The sequence below is a fragment of the Pipistrellus hanaki genome (genome assembly GCF_964339955.1).
Source record: "Pipistrellus hanaki genome assembly, chromosome: 7".
Taxonomy (NCBI): domain Eukaryota; kingdom Metazoa; phylum Chordata; class Mammalia; order Chiroptera; family Vespertilionidae; genus Pipistrellus; species Pipistrellus hanaki.
Window position 1 is genome coordinate 33,167,488 of NC_140509.1, and position 25,291 is coordinate 33,192,778.

The 25,291-nt window shown below is 37.7% G+C and overlaps 1 protein-coding gene across 4 annotated transcripts in view; it reads right to left on the reverse strand.

Annotated features, from left to right (window-relative positions):
* The window catches only part of FILIP1 (filamin A interacting protein 1), a 173,701-nt gene extending 149,218 nt beyond the window's left edge, over positions 1 to 24,483 (reverse strand). For 3 of the 4 annotated variants that reach the window (XM_084889245.1, XM_084889244.1, XM_084889243.1), the window contains exon 1: positions 23,864 to 24,483. The gene's annotated coding sequence lies outside the window, so the exon portion shown is untranslated. The remainder of the gene's footprint in view (positions 1 to 23,863) is intronic. The other variant, XM_084889246.1, reaches the window with a different exon arrangement.
* Between the last annotated feature and the right edge of the window lie 808 nt (positions 24,484 to 25,291).

Here is a 25,291-nt window from a genome sequence, read left to right on the forward strand (position 1 = left end):
AAAAAAAAAAAAAAAAAAAAAAAAAAAAAAAAAGCTATGATATAGTTGCACGATGGAATACCACTCGGCCATAAAATGAAAGAAAACTTTACCTTTTGTGACAGCATGGATGGAACTTGAGAATATTATGCATAGTGAAATAAGCTAGTCAGAAAAAGACCAGTAACATATGATTTCACTCATATGTGGGATTTAATAGACAAACTGAAAACAAGCAAAATAGAGGCAGATTCATAGATAGAGACAGCTCTGGTGGGGCGGGGGTTGTAGAGGGATTGAGCAAAAGAGGGGGGAAAGGGGAGAAAGAACTCATGGATACGAACAACAGAATGGTGATTGTAGGGGGCGGTGGAGCTGGAAGAGGGTATGGGGAGATAAATGGTAATGGAAAAAATAAAATAAACAGACTGAAATACAACTTCCAGCAACCAACCCTGCCTCAATCTCTAAGCAGGTACAGGAACACATAAAACAAAACAGCCTAATAAGCAGTCTCAGCTATCAGACAAACGCTGAGGAGTCAATAAGCATTGGAGGAAGGCCAATACCATAAAAAAAAAAAAAAAAAAAAAAGATAAGACAGATGCCCAGCTGGCGTGGCTCAGTGGTTGAGCGTCGACCTATGAACCAGAAGGGCATATGCCTGGGTTGTGGGCTCAATCCCCAGTGTGGGGTGTGCAAGAGGCAACAATCAATAATTCTCATCATTGATGTTTCTATCTCCTCTCCCTCTCCCTTCCTCTCTGAAATAAATAAAAATATTTTTTGAATGACAAGTGCTTGTAAGAATGTGGAAAAAAGGGACACCTAGTACACTGAGGGTGGTAATGCAAACTGATGCAGCCATTATGGAAAACAGTATGGAGTTTCCTCAAAAAAATTAAATATGGAACTGATGTTTGACCCAGAGATCCCACTTCTAGGAGTATATCCTAAAAAAACTGAAGCACCAGTCAGAAAGAATATATGCACTCCTATATTCATAGCAGCACAATTTACAATAGCTAAGATCTGGAAATAGCCCAAGTGTCCATCAGTAAATGAGAGAATTAAAAGTTGTGGTACATTTATATCATGGAATACTATACAGTAGTAAAAAAAAGAAAGATCTCTTACCCTTGGAGACAGCATGGAGGGACCTGGAGAGTATTATGCTAAGTGAAATAAGGCAGTCAGAGGAAGACAAGTATCACATGATCTCATTCGTATGTGGAATATAATGAAGAAAATAAACTTATGAATAAAATAGATCCAGAGACATAGAAGCATGGAACAGACTGACAAATCTCAGAGGGAAGGTGGGGGTGGAAGGGTGGGTGGGTGAGAAGAGATCAACCCAAGAATTTGTATGTATATATGCATACCCCATGGACACAGACAATAGTGTGGGGAAGGCCTGGGGCGGGGGAGAAGGGCCGGACTAGAAGGGATCAAATGGGAGGAAAAAACGGGGACATATGTATTACTTCCAACAATAAATTTTTTAAAAAAAGGAAAGAAAAACAATAGCAAGAATAAGAGTTAATAAATAATTTAAATAAATGAGAAAGCAACCTAATTGAAAAAAATGGGCCAAAGACAAACTGCTAATTCACAGAAGAAATAATAAAAATGGTCAAGATTTATATAAACTGGTGCTTAACCTCACTTTAACAAATGAACTTCAAAATCAGTGAGTATACTCAAACACAGCTGGAGGAAAGATAGGTACAAACGACCACTCATGAGGTCGTTTTCCATAACCCATCACCCTAAAATTCTACTGTTAATATCTACCCCAGGGAGACACTTACATCGCGTGCCAAAAAAATCAATACAAGGATCTTCATTGCAATGTGATTTGTAACAGTGAAAAATTAAAAGCAACTTAAATATTTATAAAAATAGAATGGCTAAATAAATAATTGTGCACTTTTTTATGGAAAAACCACGTTGCAATTTTCTAAAATGAAGTAGATTGTATGTACTGACATGAGAAATTATCTAAGCTATATTACTAAATGAACTAATGGGTATGTCATTTATGTTAAAATATATACACACATTGATGTATTTTGTAAACCCATGGAGAAAAGTCTGGACACATACATTACAGTGATTATTTCTAGAGAGAGGACTAACATAGGAGTCATTGCAGAAGGGGATAATCAAAGACTACATCAGTCTAATATGTTAAGTTTTAATTTTTTAATAAAAAGAATCAATTACTAAAGTAATTTTTATTATTTTTAATGTACAACTTATTTTTAATATATGTCGTAAGTCGTAAGTGTAGAAGTGATGAAGTTATAATAAAGTACTCCAAGCAAAGTTGCTTTAAACTGGTGGAATCAATGAGACAACAGACTTTATAATGGACACAGACAATAGTATGGGGAAGGCCTCGGCTATTTCTTCCTTAATTTAAGCTATTTCTGCCTTCCACCCTTCCATTCATAGTACTAAAGAATCCAAAGAAGCTGTATGTCATACCATATTCTTTACTCTTTGATCTTAAAAAAAGAAAATAAAGAAAAGAAAAGAATCTTGGGTGGGGCTTTAATTTTTGTGGCTGTTTTTGGATGAAGTTTGAATTACCCACCCAGGATGCTGTGACATAAGTGCTCTTTGATTTCTAATATGATTACTATGTTAACAAGAATCACTCTCTTAATGCAATCATAACATTTGAATGTTCATTTAACAAAATAGTTTTTCTCAAGTTTTCATTCAATATTTATAGAGGAAAAAAATTATAATTTAAGAATTATCCATTTATTGGACCTGGAGAATATTATGCTAAGTGAAATAAGCCAGTCAGAGAAAGACAAATACCATTTGATTTCATGTATATGTAGAATTTAATGAACAAATTCAAGTACCAAAAATAGAGACAGAGTCATAGGTAGAGAGCAGGCAGAGGATTCTGGTGGGGTGTTGGGTGTGTGGAGGGATTGAGCAAAAAAGAAAAAAGAGAGAGAGAACTCATGGACAAATGTGGTGATTGTGGGGTTGAGGGAGGAGCAGGTGGAGGTGGAAGAGGGCATAGAGTGGATAAATGGTGATGGGAAAAAATTTTAAACATGTTTTTTAAATAAAATTTAAAAAGGGTTACCCACTTTTTAGAATTTTGATTCCCACATTGACTGTTTTATGATAGGGTTTAAAGGACAAACTGAATTTGGCTTTGAGTGTGAAATGTAAAACTGTGAAGAAACAAATATGTAAACATTTCTTTCTTGATAACCACAAATGGCCTATGATTAAGACAGAACCTGATAATTTAAGGATAATTAGCTTGTCTAAGTGAGAACAGAGAATAATTCATGAATGTGCTAATTTTTCTTTCTCCTTCCCCATTAGTCTACATTGGTCGTTAGCTATGACATGTACAAACCAGTGGGAAAACATTAACTATGGTTAATGGACTGAATAGATTTATTTAAGAGGAAATATTTAAAGAAGCAAAAGCATCAAATTATCTCCACAACACATATATTGGTCACAAAGACATAACATAAAGTGCGTCATAAATCTTACTGCCCCATTGAGATTGAAAGAAACAGCATGTTTCCAAATCCCAAAGTCTCTAAGCAGTATTTTTATCTTTCTTTTCTCATCACCTACTTCAATATTTTTCTACGTTTTAATTGAGGCCTATCCTCTGGGGGAATACTGTAAGCACAGTAGAGCATAGGCCTTTTCAGTCAATAGAGTGTGGATGTAAAATCAGGTCTAGCTACTTTCAATCTGACTAAATTTGAGGTCATGTGTTGTTTTTCAACTTTATAGAAGAGCCCTATGGAAGGATTATTTCTGAATTTGCTTTGCTACTCCCAAGGTGCTATTTATAACATAATAACATTGTAGGTCCTTAAAAATAAGTGTCAAATAAATGAATAATAAAAGCAAAATCCAAATGAAAATGGCTAAATATTCCATGGGATTCTAAGAAAAAGAAACTTCTTTATTAGTAATGGAAAAGTAATAAGTAGAAAGTTGATTTTAAAAATTAAAATGGAAGCCCTGAGCTCATTATATTTCACTACAGGAAAATAATGGCACCTCTCTTGGAAGCAACTTCTATTTATAACAAACAGAAGCCAAATACAATTTAGAAAGAATTGACTCCGAGGTGCTTTCCCTGCCTTAATACAACGGTTTCTCAAACAATTTTAATCACCATAAGGACCTTCAGATATGAAGGGGATTCAATTTCTGAAAGATCTCAATAAGGACAAGCCAAGGTACAGAGCTTCCTCCTTCAGGAGAGTATTATTCTCATTGGATACTTAAAGAAGATAATATCAGATAAAGTATAATTGATGCCTAATTTAATTTAAAATTTCCGATCAAATATACCTAAAATATAAATCAACATTATATGAATTATAAATCACACACAACCTGGGCTGGTCAGCATAAGCAGTTCTATAGAAGCATGTGAAGAGTTGATGTCACTAAAAGTGGTTAGCTTTCCACAGGAAGAATTTTACTTCATAACCTAATCACAAGGGAAATCTGGCACAAAAAAAACAATGGAGCCCTAGCTGGTTTGGCTCAGTGGATAGAGCGTAGGTTCATGGGCTGAAGGGTCCTGGGTTCGATTCCAGTCAAAGGCACATACCTTGATTGCAGGTTCTCTGGCCCTTGGTTGGGGTGCGTGCAGGAAGCAACCAATCAGATGTGTCTTTCTCACATCGATGTTTCTCTGTCTCTCCCTCTCCCTTCTACTCTCTCTAAAAATCAATGGGAAAATATCCTTGGGTGAGGATTAACAATATAAACAAAAAAAAATAAATTAATTAAATTAAAATAAGACAATTGACTTGGAAAAACAAAAACAAGAAACAATGGATGGCTCAGAGCTAACTTAACTGCTCTCCTGAAATCAGATTGCTGTCCTTGTTGTGTGTATGGTGGAAGGGCATCCTCCATCATTCCACTATTGCCTAGAATGGACAACTTAGCACATTATTACACATGTGTCACAGACAGTACATATAATATATAATATAATATATTATTAAAATAATAAAAATATTTTCTGAGTTTTAACAAGTTGAAATGTCTTTGTGTAGGGCTTACTTTTTTGACTCTGAATAATATCTTTGTGGATAATTTTTTTATTTCATAGTGAATTCTGTATACAACTCAAAACTATCCAGTATTTAAAAATTCATGAAGTAAAAAATTATTTAATGAGCTACCAACCTGATTTCTAAAATCTGAATTTCAAATAAAGCCAAATTTTGGATAGCAAGAAGTTAGACCATGTCATAAGGAAGAATTCAAAATTAGCATGATCATTTCTATAAAATGGGAGTAATAGTTGTTATACCATGCACATAAAGCACTTAGCATAGTTTCTGGCATGTTGGAAGCACTCAATAAAGTAACAATTATTATTATTATTCTTTCATTTTTTTTCTATAGCCAATAACTATAATAGTTATGTTAAAAACAACATTAATGCACTAATGATTATCATATTCACATGATGAAGTCAAATACACAGAAAATTGCTTCTGTAATTAGGTCCAGATCATATACAACAAAGAAGGTTATATGTAACCTTCAGTATGGTGTGAACCAAATTTAAACAAATAAATCAACCACTATTAGTGAGGAAACTAATGAGTAAACACAAGTAATTATATATGATCATTTTATAGACGGTTTTCATGAACATTTTACAAAATGGTGTCCAATCCATTCCACATACATATGTTAAGGGTCTCCTTTTAAATAAAACATTTTATGGAAAATTTCTGGAATTTAGTTGAGCATATTATGTAACCAAGATTCTGACCTTTAAAAAATATATATTAAAAACTCTTTACAATCACTGTATTCACTTCAAATTCTTCCAGTCTCTTAGTGTAGTAGGCACTATTCCCCCTGAAGGCACAAATTCCAAAGTAGAAAAAAATACTAAAAATTGAGAGTAGAGTCAAGTCAGACCACCTTCCTGTTCCCAAGCATCCGGTTTGACCTCCACGTGGAGTGGTAATTTGTACTCCAAATGTTTCTCTGTTGTACAGCAATCTGTTGTACAGCACCTTCCTCCAAGGCAGATATTTCTCAGAGAATGATTAGGGTTAGCAGCTTCAACTGGAAATTGATAGCAAATCCTGAAGTTGAAGGCAAATTGCTGATAGCTAATTACCCTTTGTGAATAATAACTTTATAACATTAATAAAGGTATCTTGATTTGTGTAGCTTTCATGTATATTAATGTTGTAGGATGCTCTAAGACTGGCTGAAGCAGAGGAAATCACAGAAAGAGGGTTCTGAAAAGAAGAAATTAAGAGAGAAGGAGGAATAAGCCCTGAAAAGCATGGGAAGTTGATTAGAAAGCCTGATGGTAAAGGCCTCCATGTGATGAGGGGACAAAACTTGCACATAGTAAGGCCTGAACTCAGGTAGAAAAAGAAGAGGGGAAAAATAATTTCCATGAACACAGTGTGAGGGAGACCAGCAGGGATAATAAGAAACCAGGGCATGAGAATATCATTGGCTGATTGTTTAAAGAACAGAGAGCTGCAAATGGGCGCTGTGATGGCCTCATTGATTGTTGTATTAGTTAGATTACTTGGCCTAGCAATCACCAAATAGAAGTTGGAAATAAAGCACAGTTGCTGCTGTTATTCAAATTTACATTTTAATTAACAGAATTATATGTAACTAGAGACCCAGCATGCGAAATCGCGTAAGACTCAGACCCGCCACGCCAGGAGACCCATCAATGCACTGCCTGGTCGTTAAGGCATTATGGCCACTGGCCTTTTATAATATAGATGTTTGAAGTCATTCCTCTTTATCCATGGGTATGAGAGAAGTAAAGGGAACTCACTTGCCTCTGCCCAGTGTATGCAAAAGAAGATTGGAAGGACAACCAAAGTGATAAAGCACCAGGACTCATCTCAGCACAATCTTTATGGAGCCAAACAGCAAAAGATGATGTTGGTGTCCAGCTTGTTTAAAATGCTCAGTGCCTACCTTACCCTGGGCAAAATTTCAGGAGTGGCTCCTTCCAAAAAAGGGCTTCCCCAGAAGAAAACACAAGGATGTTAGCACACAGGTCTTGGGTGAGACTTTGTGTATATTAATGTTGTAGGAAGCATCCCTGCGTCCCCTACATGTACAAAATGTCCCTGCTCTCAGGCAAATGAGAAGCAGCTGGGCGCCATACACAGCACGTCACAGGCTACGAGACCCTCATGAGGCACATGCACACATTCCTTGGAATAACAGACAGAACTGATGAATAGTGAGCTGCTGGTGCTCTGAAAGGCCCAACCTCTGGAGGTGCCAGAGACATGAGGAGACAGAGAAACCATAACCTCTTACACACAGGTATCTTGGGAAATAACCCATGACAGGTAATGTTCTGGATTCTAGGGAGCTATGCAGCACAATTCTGTGGCTTGTCTGTAAGTTCATATATCTGAATTAATAAACTATTTGACCTTGAGGGGGAAAAAACTGCCTGGTTCAGCTTCCGCATTTCTCATTAAAAGGGGCTGGTGTTAATCATCTCTTAAATCCATCAACATCTGAAAGTGTTATGGTAAAACAATTATTTCATAGTCACTCTTCAACTTAGCAGATTGCCCAAAACTTGAAGCTTAGTCTCCCTTTTTTGGATTAGTTTAATCGCATAAGCCAGGATTTTCAACTGGTGTGCTGGGGCACACTGGTGTGCTACAAGAAATTCTAAAACATACAATACCTGACATTTTAGATAGGGGCACTGATCTCTTTTCCCTTAGATTGTCAAATGAAAAAATGACAAGAGCCAACACAATAGCCATTCAGTGTGAATGAATCAAATTATACCTATTTTTTTGACAGATTGTCAAAGAATATATATATTTTGGCATGCCACAGATTTTAGTTTTTTAGCAACTTTAGTAACTTTAAAATTTTAGTTTACGTGTGCCATGATATGAAAAAAGTTGAAAATTGCTGCAATAAGCCTGATGATCCTGAGTAGTTCTATAAAGCAGTGATCAAATGCAAGAAATTCCTTGCTCCAATGACCAATTTAATACACCTGCCCTGTGATCCCTTATCCTCATGATTCGGTCATAAATATATGCATTTTGGTTATCAGATTGTTTCAATAACATTACTCTGGAAACACATTCCCATCAGATGTACTTGGCACTTCAATGATTAAGCAAAATGGACTATGCAGCCTTGTTTCAACAATTGTAATCAAGCAAGGTCCCTCCTGGGAAATCTTATTAAGTTACTGAGGAAGAAGTAGGTAGACTTTATTTAAAAAAATAAGAACCACTAAGTCTGCCAAACTTTCAGAAGTCAATAGACAATATTTGAGAACAATGGGAGGAAAAGAACAGAATGCATTCTCAAAAGCATCATGTGTTATGACTCTTCTATTTTTCAAAATGAAAGTGGCCTTATTATTCCTCTGATTATAAAGATTCTTACCACATATTGTCAAATTGCTTTTCAGGAAGCTTGTCCTAGTGGGTTTTCCCACCAGCAGTATACAAGGTGGGGCAAAACTAGGTTGACAGTTGTGAGTACATGAAACAGTTTATTCTTTTATTCTTTTATTATTACTTATTATTGCATTGTTTTCCATATGAACAACAACTACTTTGGCCCCACCTTGTATAGTGTCCATCTCCTCACATAATAGGTATTGAATTCTTTGGAGTCTTTGTCAATGTGTTAGAGGAAACAATACTTATAATTTGAACTTTTAATTATCAGTGAGGTTGAATACTTTTTCCACTTATTACAAATTATTTATGTCATTTGTCCATTTTTCTATTGTTGGGTCTTTTTAAAATATACTTTTATTGATTTCAGAGAGGAAGGGAGAGGGAGAGAGAGATAGAACAACAATGATAAGAGAGAATCATTGATTGGTTGCCACCTGCACACCCCCTACTAGGAACCAAACCCACAACCCAGGCATGTGCCTTTGACTGGAATCGGACCTGGGACCCTTCAGTCTACAGGCCAATGTTCTATCCATTGATCCAAATCAGCTTGGGGTGTTGTGTCTTTTTTGCTTTATTTGTTTAAAAGAGCTCTTTATATTAAGAATATTTGTTCTTGATTATTTTTGTCACAAATATCATTGTCCAGATTGCTGTTTGCATTTTAACTTTATTCATGAGGGTGTGTTTTTTTCTGTTTAAAACATTCATCCAGTTTTTATGAAGTCAGTATTTCATTGTGTCAAATATTTTAGTCTCTTGTTTTATTCCTTTTTTTTAACTTGCTTAGGAGGATTTTTCCCACCCATCTATATATTTTTTTCAAGTATTTCATTTTTTTACCACTTGACTTTCTGGTACATCTAGTATGTATTTCAGTATAAGGTGTGATGTAGACTTTATTTCATTTTTCTAGTTAATTCACCTCATTGATCGAAAAATCCATGTTTACTCCTCTGATTTGAAGTGTCTCCTTCCTAACACAAAATTCTAATATGTAGGTGTCTATTTTTCTGGACTTCTTTCTATTTTTCCATGATCTCCTCATCTAATATGAACTGATTCTGACACCACTATCAAAGTGTTTCAATGAGTCTGATTTCAAAATTCCTTTTAATATGTGGTAAGGCAATGTTTCCAACTTATGCTTCAAAACTTTCCTGGCTATTCACACAGGTTTCTTGCTCCAGCAGCAATTAGGCACTTGAAGTGAAGTGTTGAATTTACATAAGTATTTTTTAAAGTGCACAAACTTCTAAAAATCCTAAAGCAAATAATTTTATAGGAATATTTATCACCCCTTTTAGACATATTAAGAGTGGTCACTGTTTTGAAAAAATACTCAGAGTACAGGTGGTGCTGGGGATCAGGAATTTCCTCGCCCACAAGATATAGATTTGCCTGGCTCATTATGGCCACTACAGATTTAAGTATGGTGAAAATATACGTATATAGCACATCCTCTTCATCACATTATTCTTAAAAACATTAAAAGTTTCATGTCAGTAGAAAGAATGCAATTCACAAGTTCCTCACCATTTTTAAAGCTATGTGGGCTTGTAACAAAACAGTTACTTGAGCCTTTCAATCACATTCATTTTGTTTCATTCCCCTAGACCTTTTTATAAGTCTCTATCTCAATTTCAACTTCTGCAGTCCCCCATCCCCACAGCAAGAGTCACTTCATCCCAACTATGATCTGTGACCCAATCACTGACCACCCAAAGCCAGGTGAGTGCTCCCACAATACCATGTATTATCTAGTCACATGGCATTGAATTCCAGTCTCGAGCTTGGCACCTGTCACACATGGATCTCAATAAGTATTCAGTGAATGGGTGAACGCTGCATACTAAATGTGAAGCAGGAGGGACACAGAGCGCTCTGGCCCAGGACTCTAGGATTTAGTATCCTCTCAGTTGTTTCGATCGCGCATTATAATTTCGGCATCTCACACACAGTCTCTAGAACTCTTCTTTCTCCGGAACTGTCCTGTCTCTGAATCCCACCTCCCTGCTCTCCTTCCTGGTCCTGCTGACTGGATTGCCCAAACCCTGGCTCCCAGCTTGTTCTAAACAGCCATGATCCATCTACCTGGCAAGATACCCCAAAACCTCACGTTAGACTCTCAGATGCCAGCTGCTAACTGGGACCATTCTTTGTCATCTAATGCCATAACATTTGAATCCTGTGTTCTACCTGCTCCCAGTTCAGCCCCACTCCAGCTATATGAATACGGCTTGACTGATTGAGCCCAGCTTGTTCTTCAAGATGAGCAGATTAAGCGGATCTCACTCTATAATCAGTTGCTTCCACTCAGCTCAAATCCTTTCATATCCTCACACAATCGTAGTTGAAGTCCAACTGCTATGAAAGTGTCTGGAAACAGATTGACATAATAATCCAAATATAAATCAAATTGTGGGATTTTAACCATACATTCATACTACATGGAAAAACTAGAACACTGTTTTTTCTCAAATCTCTCCCTCAAAAAAAAAAATTCTTTGCTTTCCGAGAAACCACAAGTCGCTTTCATCTGGTTTTCCCCCTTGTTTTCTCCTCTGTTTGAGCTCAGCATTTCACGTGTTCATTTTGGTGAGATTCCATCACAATACATCACCAGGAACACATGTGTTCCACTGGGACTTGATTCCCTGGAAGATGTGAATGGTGATGTAAATAACGGCATTACTGGAATTTGGAGAAATTGATGCGGGAAAGAAAGTAAAATAAGGCAAAATCAAGCAACTATAATCAATATTTCCTTTGGGGGGGTGTTATTGTCGGTAGTATTGAGGCTGATAGGGAACTTCTATGGGGTTCATCAGCTGGGGCTGTCAGCAGAAACATTAATTAAATGGCAGCTGTTGCTTTACCACTTGTAGGGGAGTGGAGCAATCCTAACTCCAAAATAGATTTCCAAGGATGAGAACATTTCCAACTAAAAAACCACAATAAGAGCCTGGATGTGTTCTTTTCATGAGCTTTGTGGTGCCCATGAGTGAAAAGATGAGGGACAAATATTTGCAATTAGACTGTGTCAATAGTTATGGTTTATGCCACTGTATTTAAAGAAAAGTTCTAGTCTGCTATTTGGAAATGTATGTTTATCCTGCCAATCATAGCTACAGAGCCCAGCTTTCACTCACTTAGCTATGCACTGGTTATTCTCTGATTCTCTAATGAGCATTTAAAATGCTTGCTGATTTTTAATTTGTATTGTTTTAAAAGCAATATGTGCCCATTAAAGGTTTCAGAATATTGAGAGGCAGATAAATAATCACTTATGGTCACTGATTATTTTCCCCATATTTATTTATTTATTTTTAAATGATGTTCAGTCAAATCAATAAAAAGCAGTTAACTGTGTTTACTTTCTCAATTCCAGGATATTTAATGGATTCGATTTAACAAACAAATTCCAATTTTTAGTCAAGCAGATAACCCACTTGGTGAGAACTCAGAGCACCAAGACCAGATGCCACAAGACCCCTGATTTATTGAGCATTTGTTTTGTGCAATGTGGTTTTTAAAATAGTCCCAAGGCATACCAGAATCTATTTATCATATTAATTTCTTAATTTACATGTAAATATTTATTAGAATAATTATAATAATCTCTCACTTTTTGTTTTGTTTCTATTGCTTAGAAAAATCTGTGCTACAGTATTTGCCATTGGTGATTTTCATCTCAGTAAAGTTCATGTAACTAGAAAATGCATATGGACTTTCCCCTAAGTGTGAAAATGCCTGCTCTGTAGCACTTCAGACTTAGAGAACCAATCAGGAAATTAATTCTATACATGCTACCTAAAAATGTAGACTTTACAGGTCTTCAGAGTACAATGACCCACTGGCCAGGCAGTTCCATGGAACAGACCAGCTTATTTCCAACACACCTGCAGTTAGAGGAGAAGCAAAGTGATTAATCCCTTCCTGTTGTTGCTAATATCATGAAAGTTAGAGCTGGTATGAAAGCCCAGACAGGGGAATCCTAGGGAAAATATGAACCCAGCCAAACTCACAGGACTAGGGGAAAGCCAAGGTTCTAAATAGGAGAGTAAAGTTTACAGTTACAGCATAACTTGGGGAGATTGCAAGAAAATGAAGCACCTTGGAGCAATATCTAAGAAAACAAGTTGCTTCCAACTGGCCCACTTATTCAGAAAATAGAAAAGAAGGCAAGGACCCATTCTCTAGGCTAGCAGATAACCCAGTTTTGGGAATTCAGAGCGCCAGGGCCAGATGCCACAAGACCCATGATGCTGAAACAGGGAAACAGCTGCCACTCAATACCTTATATCTCAGAGTTGCCCCCAGAACAGCAAAGTGATTAAAAGATTAAGAGCACAAATTGAGAGTCCAATTGGACTCAAATCCCAGATCTGCCACCTGCTTGTTGGGGGGAGGCGGGGGTGGACAATTCTCTAGGCCTTCTTACCTGTAAATGTTGAGACCAAGACAGAATGAGCTCCATGTGAGCTCAGAGTCTAGAGATTTTCACCTTCTCAGTTCCCTGATGGGTTTGAATAGCTGTAGTAGGTCCAAAACTGTATGATTCTCAAGTGTGAAACTCAGAGCCTCCCTTCCTCCTGGAAATTAGTCCAGTGCAGAGGTGTTAAGAGGAACTAGGAGCGCTTACAGAATGTCTTTGATAATCTTTGAATGGATATGATAAACTGTTAATATCTTCCCTTTAAGAGGCATTAGCTAATATTAATGTGGAAATTTTTACTAAGTTTGGTTGCCAAGAGAAATTTCGAATAATTGAAGAGAAAAAAAATATACTGCCAGAAGCCAACTAGTGAAGCCCTTGGTCTCCAAAGGATATAGCACTAATTCTTTCCCTCCTTTGATACTGTTACACCTGTTTACATAAAGACAGAAGAAGACAAAATGGAAATTCTGAGCTTATTTGTTGTAAGAAAATCAGGAGAGATCATGTGAAAGAAACAAACATCCTTGATGAAATGTAATATATCACTACCTCTATTTTGGATTAAATAAGTCTATGCTACAGAGCAAAGAGTGTTTTTTGCTTCAGGAAGACTTTCAGCCTGTCAGGTAAGTAGAGGTGCTAGTCCTTGCATAGACCAGTAATGAGTGTATATAACTGTGTTGGGAGGATTGGCAGGTATGCTAGTATAGTTGTGACAAGATTCTGTTTTCAATTCTTGGAACAGAATTTCTCAGAGATCAGAGGTTCATTTTGTTATGTGTTCACTTCACATGAAAAATTCATCTTCCTGGGATATTCAGTCCCACCACCTGAGATATTTGATACACTGGAAAACTAGAGTATTTATGGCCACAGGCATAAGAAAAAGCAAAGCATTATCTACTCCATCAAAATTTTATTAGAATTGCTCTTTTACTCCAGACACTTGCAAAAGTTAAATGCTGTAACTGTAAATAGAAACTCAAAAATTCCAATTATATCCAAATGTTGGATATTAAAGGTAAATCTTGGTTAATAATGATAAAATAATTAAATAAAATACCTCATGTTATTACTCCACAGTAGTAAACCAATGGCTAAAAAGTATAAGGTAATTTTCCTTAAATTATAGCAAGCTCTATTTTGTGTGTATGGGGCGGTGGGGAGGGCGTTGGTTGTTAGCAGTGTTTTTGAAGGAATAACATGCTGCCAGATTGACAACTCACTGCCTAAACAATGTCTTTGGGAGCCAATAAGAGCTCTTACCTGGAATGAGGCCTTCTGTCCCCTGCCTCACTGTCTGCTCCAACCAATATATATACACCACCAAAGGCTACTTCAAGGAATAATGCTACCAACAGCTGGAATAAGTATTTTGTATTTGACTCCTTCTTGAGCCTACTTAAACCGAATGCTTATGACCAAGGCAGAGATCTGCAAAGCATTATTTCAAATGTTACAATAGAAGGTGGCGTTCTAAGTTGTCAACAAAACCCCAATGGTATCAAATTATCTAGCTATAGCAGTAGCCATACTAGCTCATAAATTCAAATGCTCCATGGCATCCTCTCCCAGGGAATCAATGTGGAAACCAGGAACCAACTCAGCAATGTGCAAACCAAGAACACATTGCTCCATCAATAACTGTGGAAGAATAGCTTTGCACCCCAGTACCCTAGGCATAGCTCTTTCTGAGTGGCCCAACTCTGCTGGCCACTGAAGCTTCTGGGGCCATGTTGGAACCCTGGAAAAGAGCCCAAATCTGCCTTTTGACCCTGAATCTCTTTGTTATTTGATCTTTGAATCTCTTCAGACTACAGGGACAGCTGATCCCCTGCAGTGTCACATTCTACACCTTTCACTAAAACATCTCACATCATCTGGGTGAAGATCTTCTTTGAACAACTGCTTACACTACAAGGAAGTGGTTGAAAGTACGGGCTAAATAAAGTCAAGCTGCCTGAGTCTGAATTTCACATCTACCACTGGGCAGTAACCATCTATAAGGCTCATTTTTCTAATCCATAAAACAGAGATAAAAATAGTGCCTCATAGGGCTGTTATGCAAAGTAAATAAAATCATCCATGTAAAGTACTTGGCACAATGCCTAGTGCAGTATAATCTCCGGCATATGCTAGCTATTATTATCACTTATACATACTAAATAATTTTATATAACTCTCTAATATATGTATTATGTAAATAGTATATATTATACTACATATATTATATGTAGCTATTATTACCATTATATTGTCTATTATATTATTATATAAGAATTGGGCTCCAGAAGTCCCAGTCATTAGTAGGAACATTTGGTGTCCTGGGCAATCATCTGTGGAATAAACAGGATATAGAAGGTGAGGGTATGTTACTGAGAGTGGAGGGGCCCCTATCAGAGCAGCTGGCTTCCTTACGGACCAGAGAAACAACAGGCTGTGACTAAAGCAGTTGGTTTGGTGGTGTCCAAACCAGAAGATGATACCTATCGAGACAGCATGTGAAAATTAAAGTCGTGTACAAGGCCCCTCCCTCATCCAAATGCCAGGCTGCTCTTCAAGCATGTGTCACTTACTAAACAGTTAACGAACACCAAGAGCCTTGGGTACCTCCCGTGTCACATTTCAGGACTTACAGGATAACTAGGAAAAATCTGAGCTGGCAAAACTCGCCCTGGCTCCCCTGGCAAGCAGACCATCTTTGTTTTCCATGAGTGTGTGTTGTCGTCACAGTAACTGCAAGGCTCCAAAGACAGGCCCATGGTGTCATTTCCTCCTGCACTTAGGCTGCCGCACTGAAATAGCATTATGAACTCAGCAAGGCCTCTTTCTTTCCTGTTATGCTGTGGTGCCTCCGTCAAAGGAGCAGGCCCTCAGCTGAGTTACTTAGGACACAAGTACATGAAAGAGATATAAGGAAAAACAAAGTCATTGATCTGGATTACTGTGTTGCCTGTGACACGTGGGTGAGAGAGTGTGTGGGTGTGGGTGTGAGAGTGTGTGTTGTGTGTATGTGTGTGTGGAAGCCTTATTTTTGCAAAGCTGTCTTAAATAAACAAAGCAAGTTGGCAATAACTTGATTATCTTGGTGATGTCAGCAGTCCACTGTTTTCAATCAGATTGTCTTTTGGCTTTAAATCTTTAGCAAATCGTTTTTTAAAGAATGCATTTGGCCAACGCTAATATGTCTATTTCATGGCTTTTTTACACCTTTTTCTTACAGAGATAAGCAGCAGGTAATGTATTACTTGAGCGTAACTTGGGGAGGTTGCAAGAACAAAAACAAAAAAAACTGTTTTCAAGTGTAGACATATAAGGTCTTTGGCTAGTAAAGCAACAATCATCATTTTCTTTTTTCTTTTTTCTTTTTTTTTTAAATCGTTTTTCTCTTTTTTTTTTTAATATATTTTATTGATTTTTCACAGAGAGGAAGGGAGAGGGATAGATAGTTAGAAACATCGATGAGAGAGAATCATCGACCAGCTGCCTCCTGCACACCCCCTACTGGGGATGTGCCCACAACCAATATACATGCCCTTGACCGGAATCGAACTTGGGACCTTTCAGTCCGCAGGCTGACACTCTATCCACTGAGCCAAACCGGTTTTGGCAACAATCATCATTTTCATCTATGTTTTGGTAAAGGAGTAGGTGGCAGCATTTAAACAAGAAAAAAAAAACAAAAAAAAACCCAGAAAATCCCTGAACCTTCAGTACTCAAAGTCAGATCACTTGAGATAACTTCTGCATTAACTTTAAAAATTATTTTTAGCCTGCCTTTCACAGACCTCAGAAACACATAAATCACCCAATATTATGAACATGGACACTATTTCCCAAAAAGGAAAAGCAGCACAACCTTCTTTTGACTTATCAGTGCTGCTGTGGCTTTCACAAAGCTCTCAGGGCCTGGGTGCTGGTTAATGTCGTGTTTCTTCATCTCTCTGCTGGGACTTTCTCAAATTCTGCAATCAGCTGGCTACAGCCAACTCTAGCTGCTCAACTCATGCTTTGCTTTCCCTTTTCTAAGTTCTTCCAGAGCTCACTACATCGCCTTTGAAATTAAACTGCCACAGGGAAAGGGGTATTCCACTTGCAACCTCTTCCCTTCTCTGAGAGCTGAGAAGTAGGCCTGACCATTTAAGGAGAAAGAACATAATACCATACGTTTTCTTATGCTTCCTGTATTTTTTCCCTAGAACCTTTAAAACGTATTTGGTAAATGCGGGAATAAAACTCTCTCCTTCATTTCTTTCTTGTCCTTTCTCCCGTTCCTCTCTCCTTCCTTCCTTCCTTCCCTCCTTCTTCCTTTCCACAACAGGGTTTTCATTCAAGAATTACAGTTGTAAAACTCAGTCTGCCTTATCTTTTAGAAATTCTTTCAAGTGAGAAAAATAAAGCAAAAAGGACAGGTCTAAACTGTCACTACCCTGCATAAGATTGGTTGGCACTAAAGCTACTAAGAAACTTCCCTGCTTCTAAGAGTGTTTCATATACATTTGTTAAATTAAACATATAGAACAGCCATCACCCCATAATATATACACATGTATTTATGACATAACACTTTCTGCTCATCTTGGATTATACTTTCTTGTCATGTTTAAGAAGAATGAATAGGATTAAGGGCAGTGAATAGCAAGAATTCATTTCCTTTTGGTAAGGTTAAAGCTAGCATGAGATTACCTTTCTTGGTCTTTTTGTTTTTATCTGTTACTAGGTTAGTAAAACAAACAAAACATTGAAGGGAAGATATAAAGAGAGATAAATTTAATTAATATATTCTTCCATAGAGGAAGAAGTTTCTACTGCCCAGTGGAGACACCCAAGCACCATGTATAAGCACACTTTTTCTCCAAGTACAAATACAGAAACCATAGTATAGTTCTTGCTGTTGGTGATTTCTTAACCTTTTTAAAAATGATTCTGTGAGATAGCAGACTGCTGAGTGATAAGGGAAGGTTTGAAATATAAATTCCATACTAAATTATTGGCTGGCATTCAAACTATGTCTGCTTAGAGTACCCAGGAGCAAAGTATGTCCCACACAGGATTCCAAATTTAAACAATACATTCCTCTGTTTTCTATGATCTATGAACTTGGGTTCACAGATTATCTGTATCCAAGAATTTTGTATGCAACAAAGACTAAAATAAACAGATAACAACTTTTATGGTGTGGTAATAAAATCATAATAGCTTAAATTTATTGAAAAGTCTACCAGGAAACTATAAGTTTCATTAACTTATTTAACCTTCAAAACAGCTCTATGAGGAAGATAGCATTATTATACTTGCTGTGTAGATGAGAACACTGAGGCACAGACAGTAATTTTTGCCCAGGGTTACCATGAGCTGAAATCTGAGTCCAGGCCTCTGAGACTAGCCTTTTCTACCTCCTCCTCCAACAAACATGTCCTTGTTGCTATATCATCAAGTCAGATTTGGGGAAACAAGATGTGTTCTGTTGATATATGTATATTAAAAGTAATTAATAGCCGAAACCGGTTTGGCTCGGTGGATAGAGCATCGGTCTGTGGACCTAAAGGTCCTGAGTTCGATTCCGGTCAGGGGCATGTACATTGGTTGCAGGCACATTCCCAATAGGGGGTGTGCAGGAGGCAGCTGGTCGATGATTCTCTCTCATTGATGTTTCTAACTATCTATCAACTATCTATCCCTCTCCCTTCCTCTCTGTGAAAAATCAATAAAATATATTTTTTAAAAGGTAATTAATACATAAACAAATTTATGCTGCAGTTTTTAATGTCATTTTTCTAACAAGCTGTTAGCAATTTTTTCCCCTCTTAAACCTTTCTGCTGAAATAGATCTCAATTGAAGTTTACCCACTCACTTCCCATGATGCTGCTTTTCTAAAACCCAGGTGTTTAAAAAAAAAAAATGAGACACATTAGTGAAAATGTGGATTAAACAAACTCTATAAAATCCCATTTCTTAGGGCACTGTTTTATGAATACTAATCTTAAAAAAAAACAACAACAACAATTAGCATCAGTTTAGAATGTGTATTTCACCACAAAGTTTTACTTCTAAGGAATAAGTAAAAGTTATAACCACAGGAAAACCACTGCTAAATGAATTATTTTCAATATTTCACAAATTTCATTAGGAAAACCCCATTGTGATTCTTGCCGAACACCCATTTAGAATAATTTTAACCTCCTTAGCTATCTTAAAATATAAAGATAATGCTTTTCTTTTGATGGACACACAAAAAATTGCTTCAAAGTCATAATTCTTGCTTTATCTCACATAGTAATGCTATAGGTTTCATGAGTGATTAAAAATAAAACTCAGGCCTGGCCAGTGTGGCTCAGTGGTTGAGCATCAACCCATGAACCAGGGAGGTCACAGTTCAATTCCTCATTAGGGCACATGCTTGGGTTGTGGGCTCAATACCTATAAGGAGAATGTAGGAGGCAGCCAATCAATAATTCTCTCTCATCCTTGATATTCCTATATCTCTCTTCCTCTCCCTTCCTTTCTCTGAAATCAATAAAAAAAAAACAACCATATTTTTAAAAATAATAATAAAATAAAACTCAGAAATGTGTTTTTTAAATATATAGGGAAAAATAAAAAATATATTTTAAGTATTTTAATGCTCAAGGCCATTCTAGTTCATCAAGACCATCAAATAGAAGGGGCCATAGTTTAGATAGTACCAAAGGTAACTATAAATGGGCTCAGTGAATAGGGCATCAGCCTGCTGACTGAAGGGTCCTGGGTTCGATTCCAGTCAAGGGCATATGTCTGGGTTGTGGGCTCAATCCCCAGTAGGGGGTGTGCAGGAGGCAGCCAATCAATGATTCTCTCTCATCATTGATGTTTCTATCTCTCTCTCTCACTTTCCCTTCCTCTTGAAATCAATAAAAATATATATTTAAAAAGGAAGGAAGGAAGGAAGGAAGGAAGGAAGGAAGGAAGGAAGGAAGGAAGGAAGGAAAGAAAAAAAGAAAGAAAGAAAGAAAGAAAGAAAGAAAGAAAGAAAGAAAGAAAGAAAGAAGAAAGAGAGAGAGGATCTGGTACCAAAAGATGACAAAAGTAAAATATATGTATTACTTTTAAAGTCTAGGTGCATACACAGGGCATGCATGTATATCTACTGTCTTTATATATCCCCCTTTCCATTTCATTTGCAAGAGATATCATCTCCATAACCAGGTACATGAGCCTAATTACAATTACTTGTAACTTTTCTGGGCATGAAAAAACTCTGAAGACTTTCCTAGAAACTTTCTGAGGTAAAAAGTTTTTAACTATTATTACAGTTCTTTTTCTTGATTTTATACTTATCTATACTTCCTTACATCTTCGTCATCATGAATCTAGAGCCAAAAATGTTAATAAAACATCTACAATGTGTATGGGGCTAAAAAGCTTCAAAGCCAAGTGATGCTTAGGACAATTCTTCAGACCTAATCATCTTCTAAAACTGTAGAGATTTTTAAAAAGCAAACCCTGCTCCAGAGTGCCCTAATTCTAGCAGAGCACCATACTGTCTAAACTAAGAAGGCATCACTTCTTAAAGGCATGATCCTGGAAATCGTTGTGAACGTGGAAGACACTGATCTGGGTTTTAAAAGTAAACAAGGCCTCTGCAGGAGAGGGAGCGGAAGGTGTTCAGCTGTGGGAATGAAATGGGCAGGGGTAGAACACTGTGTGTGTGTTTGGAGAATGGCCCCAAAATGAAATATTTGAAGCAAAGAGACAGACACTTGTTGAGCAGTGGGAGCTGAGACTAGAAAAGTTAAGTACGTGCCAGATGATGAAAGGTTTTCAAAATACCCAGCCTAGGTGTTTGGCAGCAACAATGAGACCCAGGAGATAACAGGAGAGTAAAGAGGCAAGCATAACAATGCCTTAGGAAAATGAACCCCATGGTCATGGGCAAGATGGTCTGGATGAGGGGTGGGAAGGGAGCACCAGCGTTACAATCCAGACTGAGGGTGAGGGGAGTAGGCCTTAGTGTGGCGGGAGACATGATAATGTCTAACAACTCTTATGGTAAAAGGGGTAGGAGGATTCCAAAATAACACAGAAAAATGAACTTGAATGCACCGGAGGACAGAATCTGAATGGTTTGTGGGGTCTGACTGTTCACATGCCAGAGGAAAATACAAGGGCTAACATGAGCTGCTTTAAATTCTCAAGTGTAAACTTACAGCCATAAAAATGGTACTCAAAGTGTCAATTTATCAGGAAACATGGCTTTCACTCAGGGCCAAACGCTGCACTCAGTTACCTACACACTGTTCTACTGACTCCACAAGGAATTATATGCCTAGAACTAATGGTGGATTGGTTGATACATCTGATAAGGGGTTACTATCCAAAATATATAAATAATTTATAAAACTCAACACCCCAAAAAAACAAAAACAATCCAATTGAAAAATTGGCAAAGGACATAAATAGTTACTTCTCCAAAGAGGACATACAGAAGGCCAATAGACATATGAAAAAAATACTCAATATCACTAATCATCAGAGAGATTCAAATTAAAGCCACAATGAGAGCACCTCACACCTTTCAGAATGGCTATGTCAATAAATCAACAAACAACAAGTGTTTTGGAGAAAAGAGAATCCTCCTGCACTGAAGGTGGGAATGCAGAATGGTGTAGCCACTGTGGAAAGCAGAATGGAGTTACCTCAAAAAATTAAAATTTGAACTGCCTTATGATCCAGTGATTCCATTTCTGTAAATACATCTGAAGAAACCAGAAACAATAATTCAAACATATGCATCCCTATGTTCATTGTAACATTATTTACAATAGCCAAAATTTGGAAGCAGCACAAGTGTCCATCTGTGTATGAATGTATAAAAAAAAACAAAACTGGGGTACATTTACACAATGGAATATTACCTGGCTGTAGAAAAGAAGGAAATCTTACTCTTCTCAACAGCATGGGGGGACCTGGAGAGTACTATGTTAAGTAAAATAAGCCAGTCAGAGAAAGAGAAGCACCATATGATTTCACACACATGTGGAATCAAATGAACAAAACAAACAAACAAACAAAATAGAAACAGACTCATAAGTAGAGACCAGACTGACAGCTGTCAGAGGGGACAGGGGTTATAGGGCTAGGTGAAAAGGGTGAAGGAATTACGAAAAAAATATCTCATAGACACAAACAACAGTATGGTGATTACCAGAGGGAAAAGGGGATGCAAGGAGAGGTTATAGGAGAAATAAATGGTGATGGAAGGAGACTTGACTTGGGATGGTGAACACACAACACAATAAACAGAGGATATATTATAAAATCATACACCTGAAACCTATATAATTTTATTGACCCAATGTCACCCCAATAAGTCAATACATTTCTTAATAAAATAAAATGACATCATAGGGACTTACTTACAACTTCCGCAATCTTAAACTGCCTTGCCTCAGATAATATTTTTAAGAAATGGGTTTTGTTCTTAGATATTTATTTGTAAGCCAACAATAAAAACAAGAAAAATGTAGAGCATTTCGTTCTGACTTTTCAAAACTCAAGAAGAAGATACTTCATCTCCACTAAGGTACCAGGAGTTTCATTCTCTGATACCCAAGGTTATGGAGTGCGTTGTACACTATTACTAATATTTAGCTTATTCACTTTTTAAAGTAGTCATTTAATCAGAATTATGAAACATAATACCTACTATGTACCAAATGTATGAACTATTTCATTTTCCTGAACATACGATATATAAGCTTTAGTTCCTTTTTTCTTAAAATAGGAACAACTACTGAAAAGTTTGATACCTTCTTATTTGTCAACAATGTGTTCAAAACTGATCTTGGATAAATTCTTTCTTTAAATTGACAAAAAAGACTCAAATAATTCCTTGTAAAATATTCATCTGTATCTTCTTTGATATCATCCTTAGATTGGAATATTCAATCAAATTATATATCTTTAAAGGAACAAATTTCTTACATAAATCCAACCCAACGACAGACAACAGGTGTCAACTGTAACCACATCACCAATGTACCCCATAACTTTTGTTAGATCCCATATGAAATTGACAACTCTAATCAATTCTGAGAAAAAAATGCATGGCAATTCATGGAAGGAGCGAGAATATACTAACAGATGAAAGGACTTCCTTCACTGTTTGATAAATACACTACACACACACATTCACACAACTCAAGAAAGGATTTTTTCATTTTTCCGAATAAATTCAACCTCAGTTTTAAAAATCAAAATCTGTTTTACCTATGTACAAGCAATTCCTCAATTTGTGGTTTGTTTGTTTTTTTTTCTTTAAAAATAAAACGCAAATAATATTCTCCTGAGTGGTTTGTATTCTGAAACTGCAAAAGCAGTGATTTAACACCCGGGCATGTTTTGTGCCTCGTCAGAAGCACTTGGGGTGGCTGCTGTAACGTAACGAGGTCAGAGCCAGCACAAGGTGTACCGGTGTAATCAGAGAATCAGGCAAAGGGAAACGCAGATAGCAGCGAGTCAAAAGTACAGCAATACCAACACCCTTTGGGACTTCCCTCTCCTTTACCACACAAGCTGTTCAGTTTGTTTCAATAAATGAAACTAGTTCTTTGGCTTCTAGGGAAAACATCCCTTCCGTTGGTTAGCCATCCTAACTGTGAAAGGAGCTGTGAAACCGTCCCTTGTCATAGTTCTGTTACCTGACAAAGAATGATAACTGGGCAAAGATATGTCGGTGGCCACTAAAACATCATAATCTTTGTGTTTAAAAAAGGAACTGGTGCCATTCTGAGAAAGGCATGGTGTTTCTAGTTCCTTTGAAAATAATTCCCAGTGATTATCCTAATGCCCCCATGTGCTATCCCATCGTGGAACAGCAAGAATCACAGGAAACAGACAACACAGGATCGCAGAGGACTCTCTTCCTAGGGAAGCAGAAATTTCTTTCAAGAATTAAAAGTAACTATCTGTTTTCGCTCTTACCTGATGGCAGCTCGCTTAACCCGGTGGGGATGTCCTTTAGAGCGGTAGCTTATCCTGTGAAGAACCACCCAGTGGCTTGTCCCACAGCCCAAGAGGGAGACTGGAGTCCTGGAACACTATCCAGCCCAAAGGAATACAGAGGGAAAAGCTTTTCCCACTTGCTCTCCCAGGACTAGCCAATAGCTGAAGTCATGCAGGAAACAGTGGAGAGAGAGGAAGAAGAGAGCAGCTTCTTCGCCCTGAAATCCCGGTCGGTCCGCAGACACTGGACGCTGTTGCAGATCTCCCACCCAGACTTTTGTTTAAAAGTTTTTTTTAACTGTTGCTAGGTGTTGTTGGGCTCCGAGATTAGGTTTCTGGTCTCTGCTCCCCGCACAGCACCGGCAGGGCAGGGACTCTGTCGGGGCGCTGGCTCGCACGGGCTATATTTAACCAGTGTTCTCAGCAAGTCAAGCCTGTCAACAGCTGAGAAGTTTGGAGCCGGCTCTGCTCTGCTCGGTTCCTCGGCAGCTGGGTTATCAGTGGATACAGCTCTGCTCGCCCCGGGAAGGATTGCGGGGAAACCGGCGGCCGTCCCTTTTAAGGGCTGCTGCTCCTTACCCAGAGGGAATTACTCGGCTGGAGCTCTGAGAGACAGACCGGGAGCTGGGACCTAGGTTTTCCAGGCGGAAAAGCATCCAACAGCCGCCGTGGTCTTAAGCAGAGCATGTTACCAATACAATATTCTTTCTTCCCCGTTAGGCTTTCTGAGATAAATGTTCCTACTTAAAAAAAAAAAAAAAAAAAAAAAAAAGGAAGAAAGAAAGAAAGAAAAAGAAAAACAAAAAGCTCTTATGTAAATGTGTATCCCAAGAGATTATTTCCAGACTGTTGTTTTGTTTTGTTTTTATATTGATGTGTTATATTCCTAGCTAGGTGACTGACTTAGCCAGGCATATCAGACTTGACCGGCATATATGCCCGAATATTATAAAAGTCAGGTTGCCATAAAGGAATGTCTGTAACATTGTGTTTGGAAAGGCGTAAAGTGGTAGGAAGGAAATCTTAGCACGCTCACTCCGGTCATTCATTCAAATTGAGACCTGGAGAACAAAACCCCAGGAAAACGTGGGGGGCTTGACAGCTCTGCCTCCTTCTTCACCCTCCAGCCTCCACCACCAGGGGAGGGTCGCTGAAACCCTGAACAACAGGAAGAATGTCTCAAGGTATTTTGTTTTCTTTATGCTCTATAATAAAATGGTGTGGATCTGCCAAGATGAAGACACAAGGAAAAAATGTGTTTTAACCAGTTCTTGGAACTGTCTCACTCATCCTATATAATAAAAGCCGAATATAGTCCCTTCAGGCAGTTGTTCCAATGGGACGCCGGGAGTCCAGCTGCTTGCTGTGGCCAGGGAACACGGTGGGCATAGGCCACGCAGCAGGGGC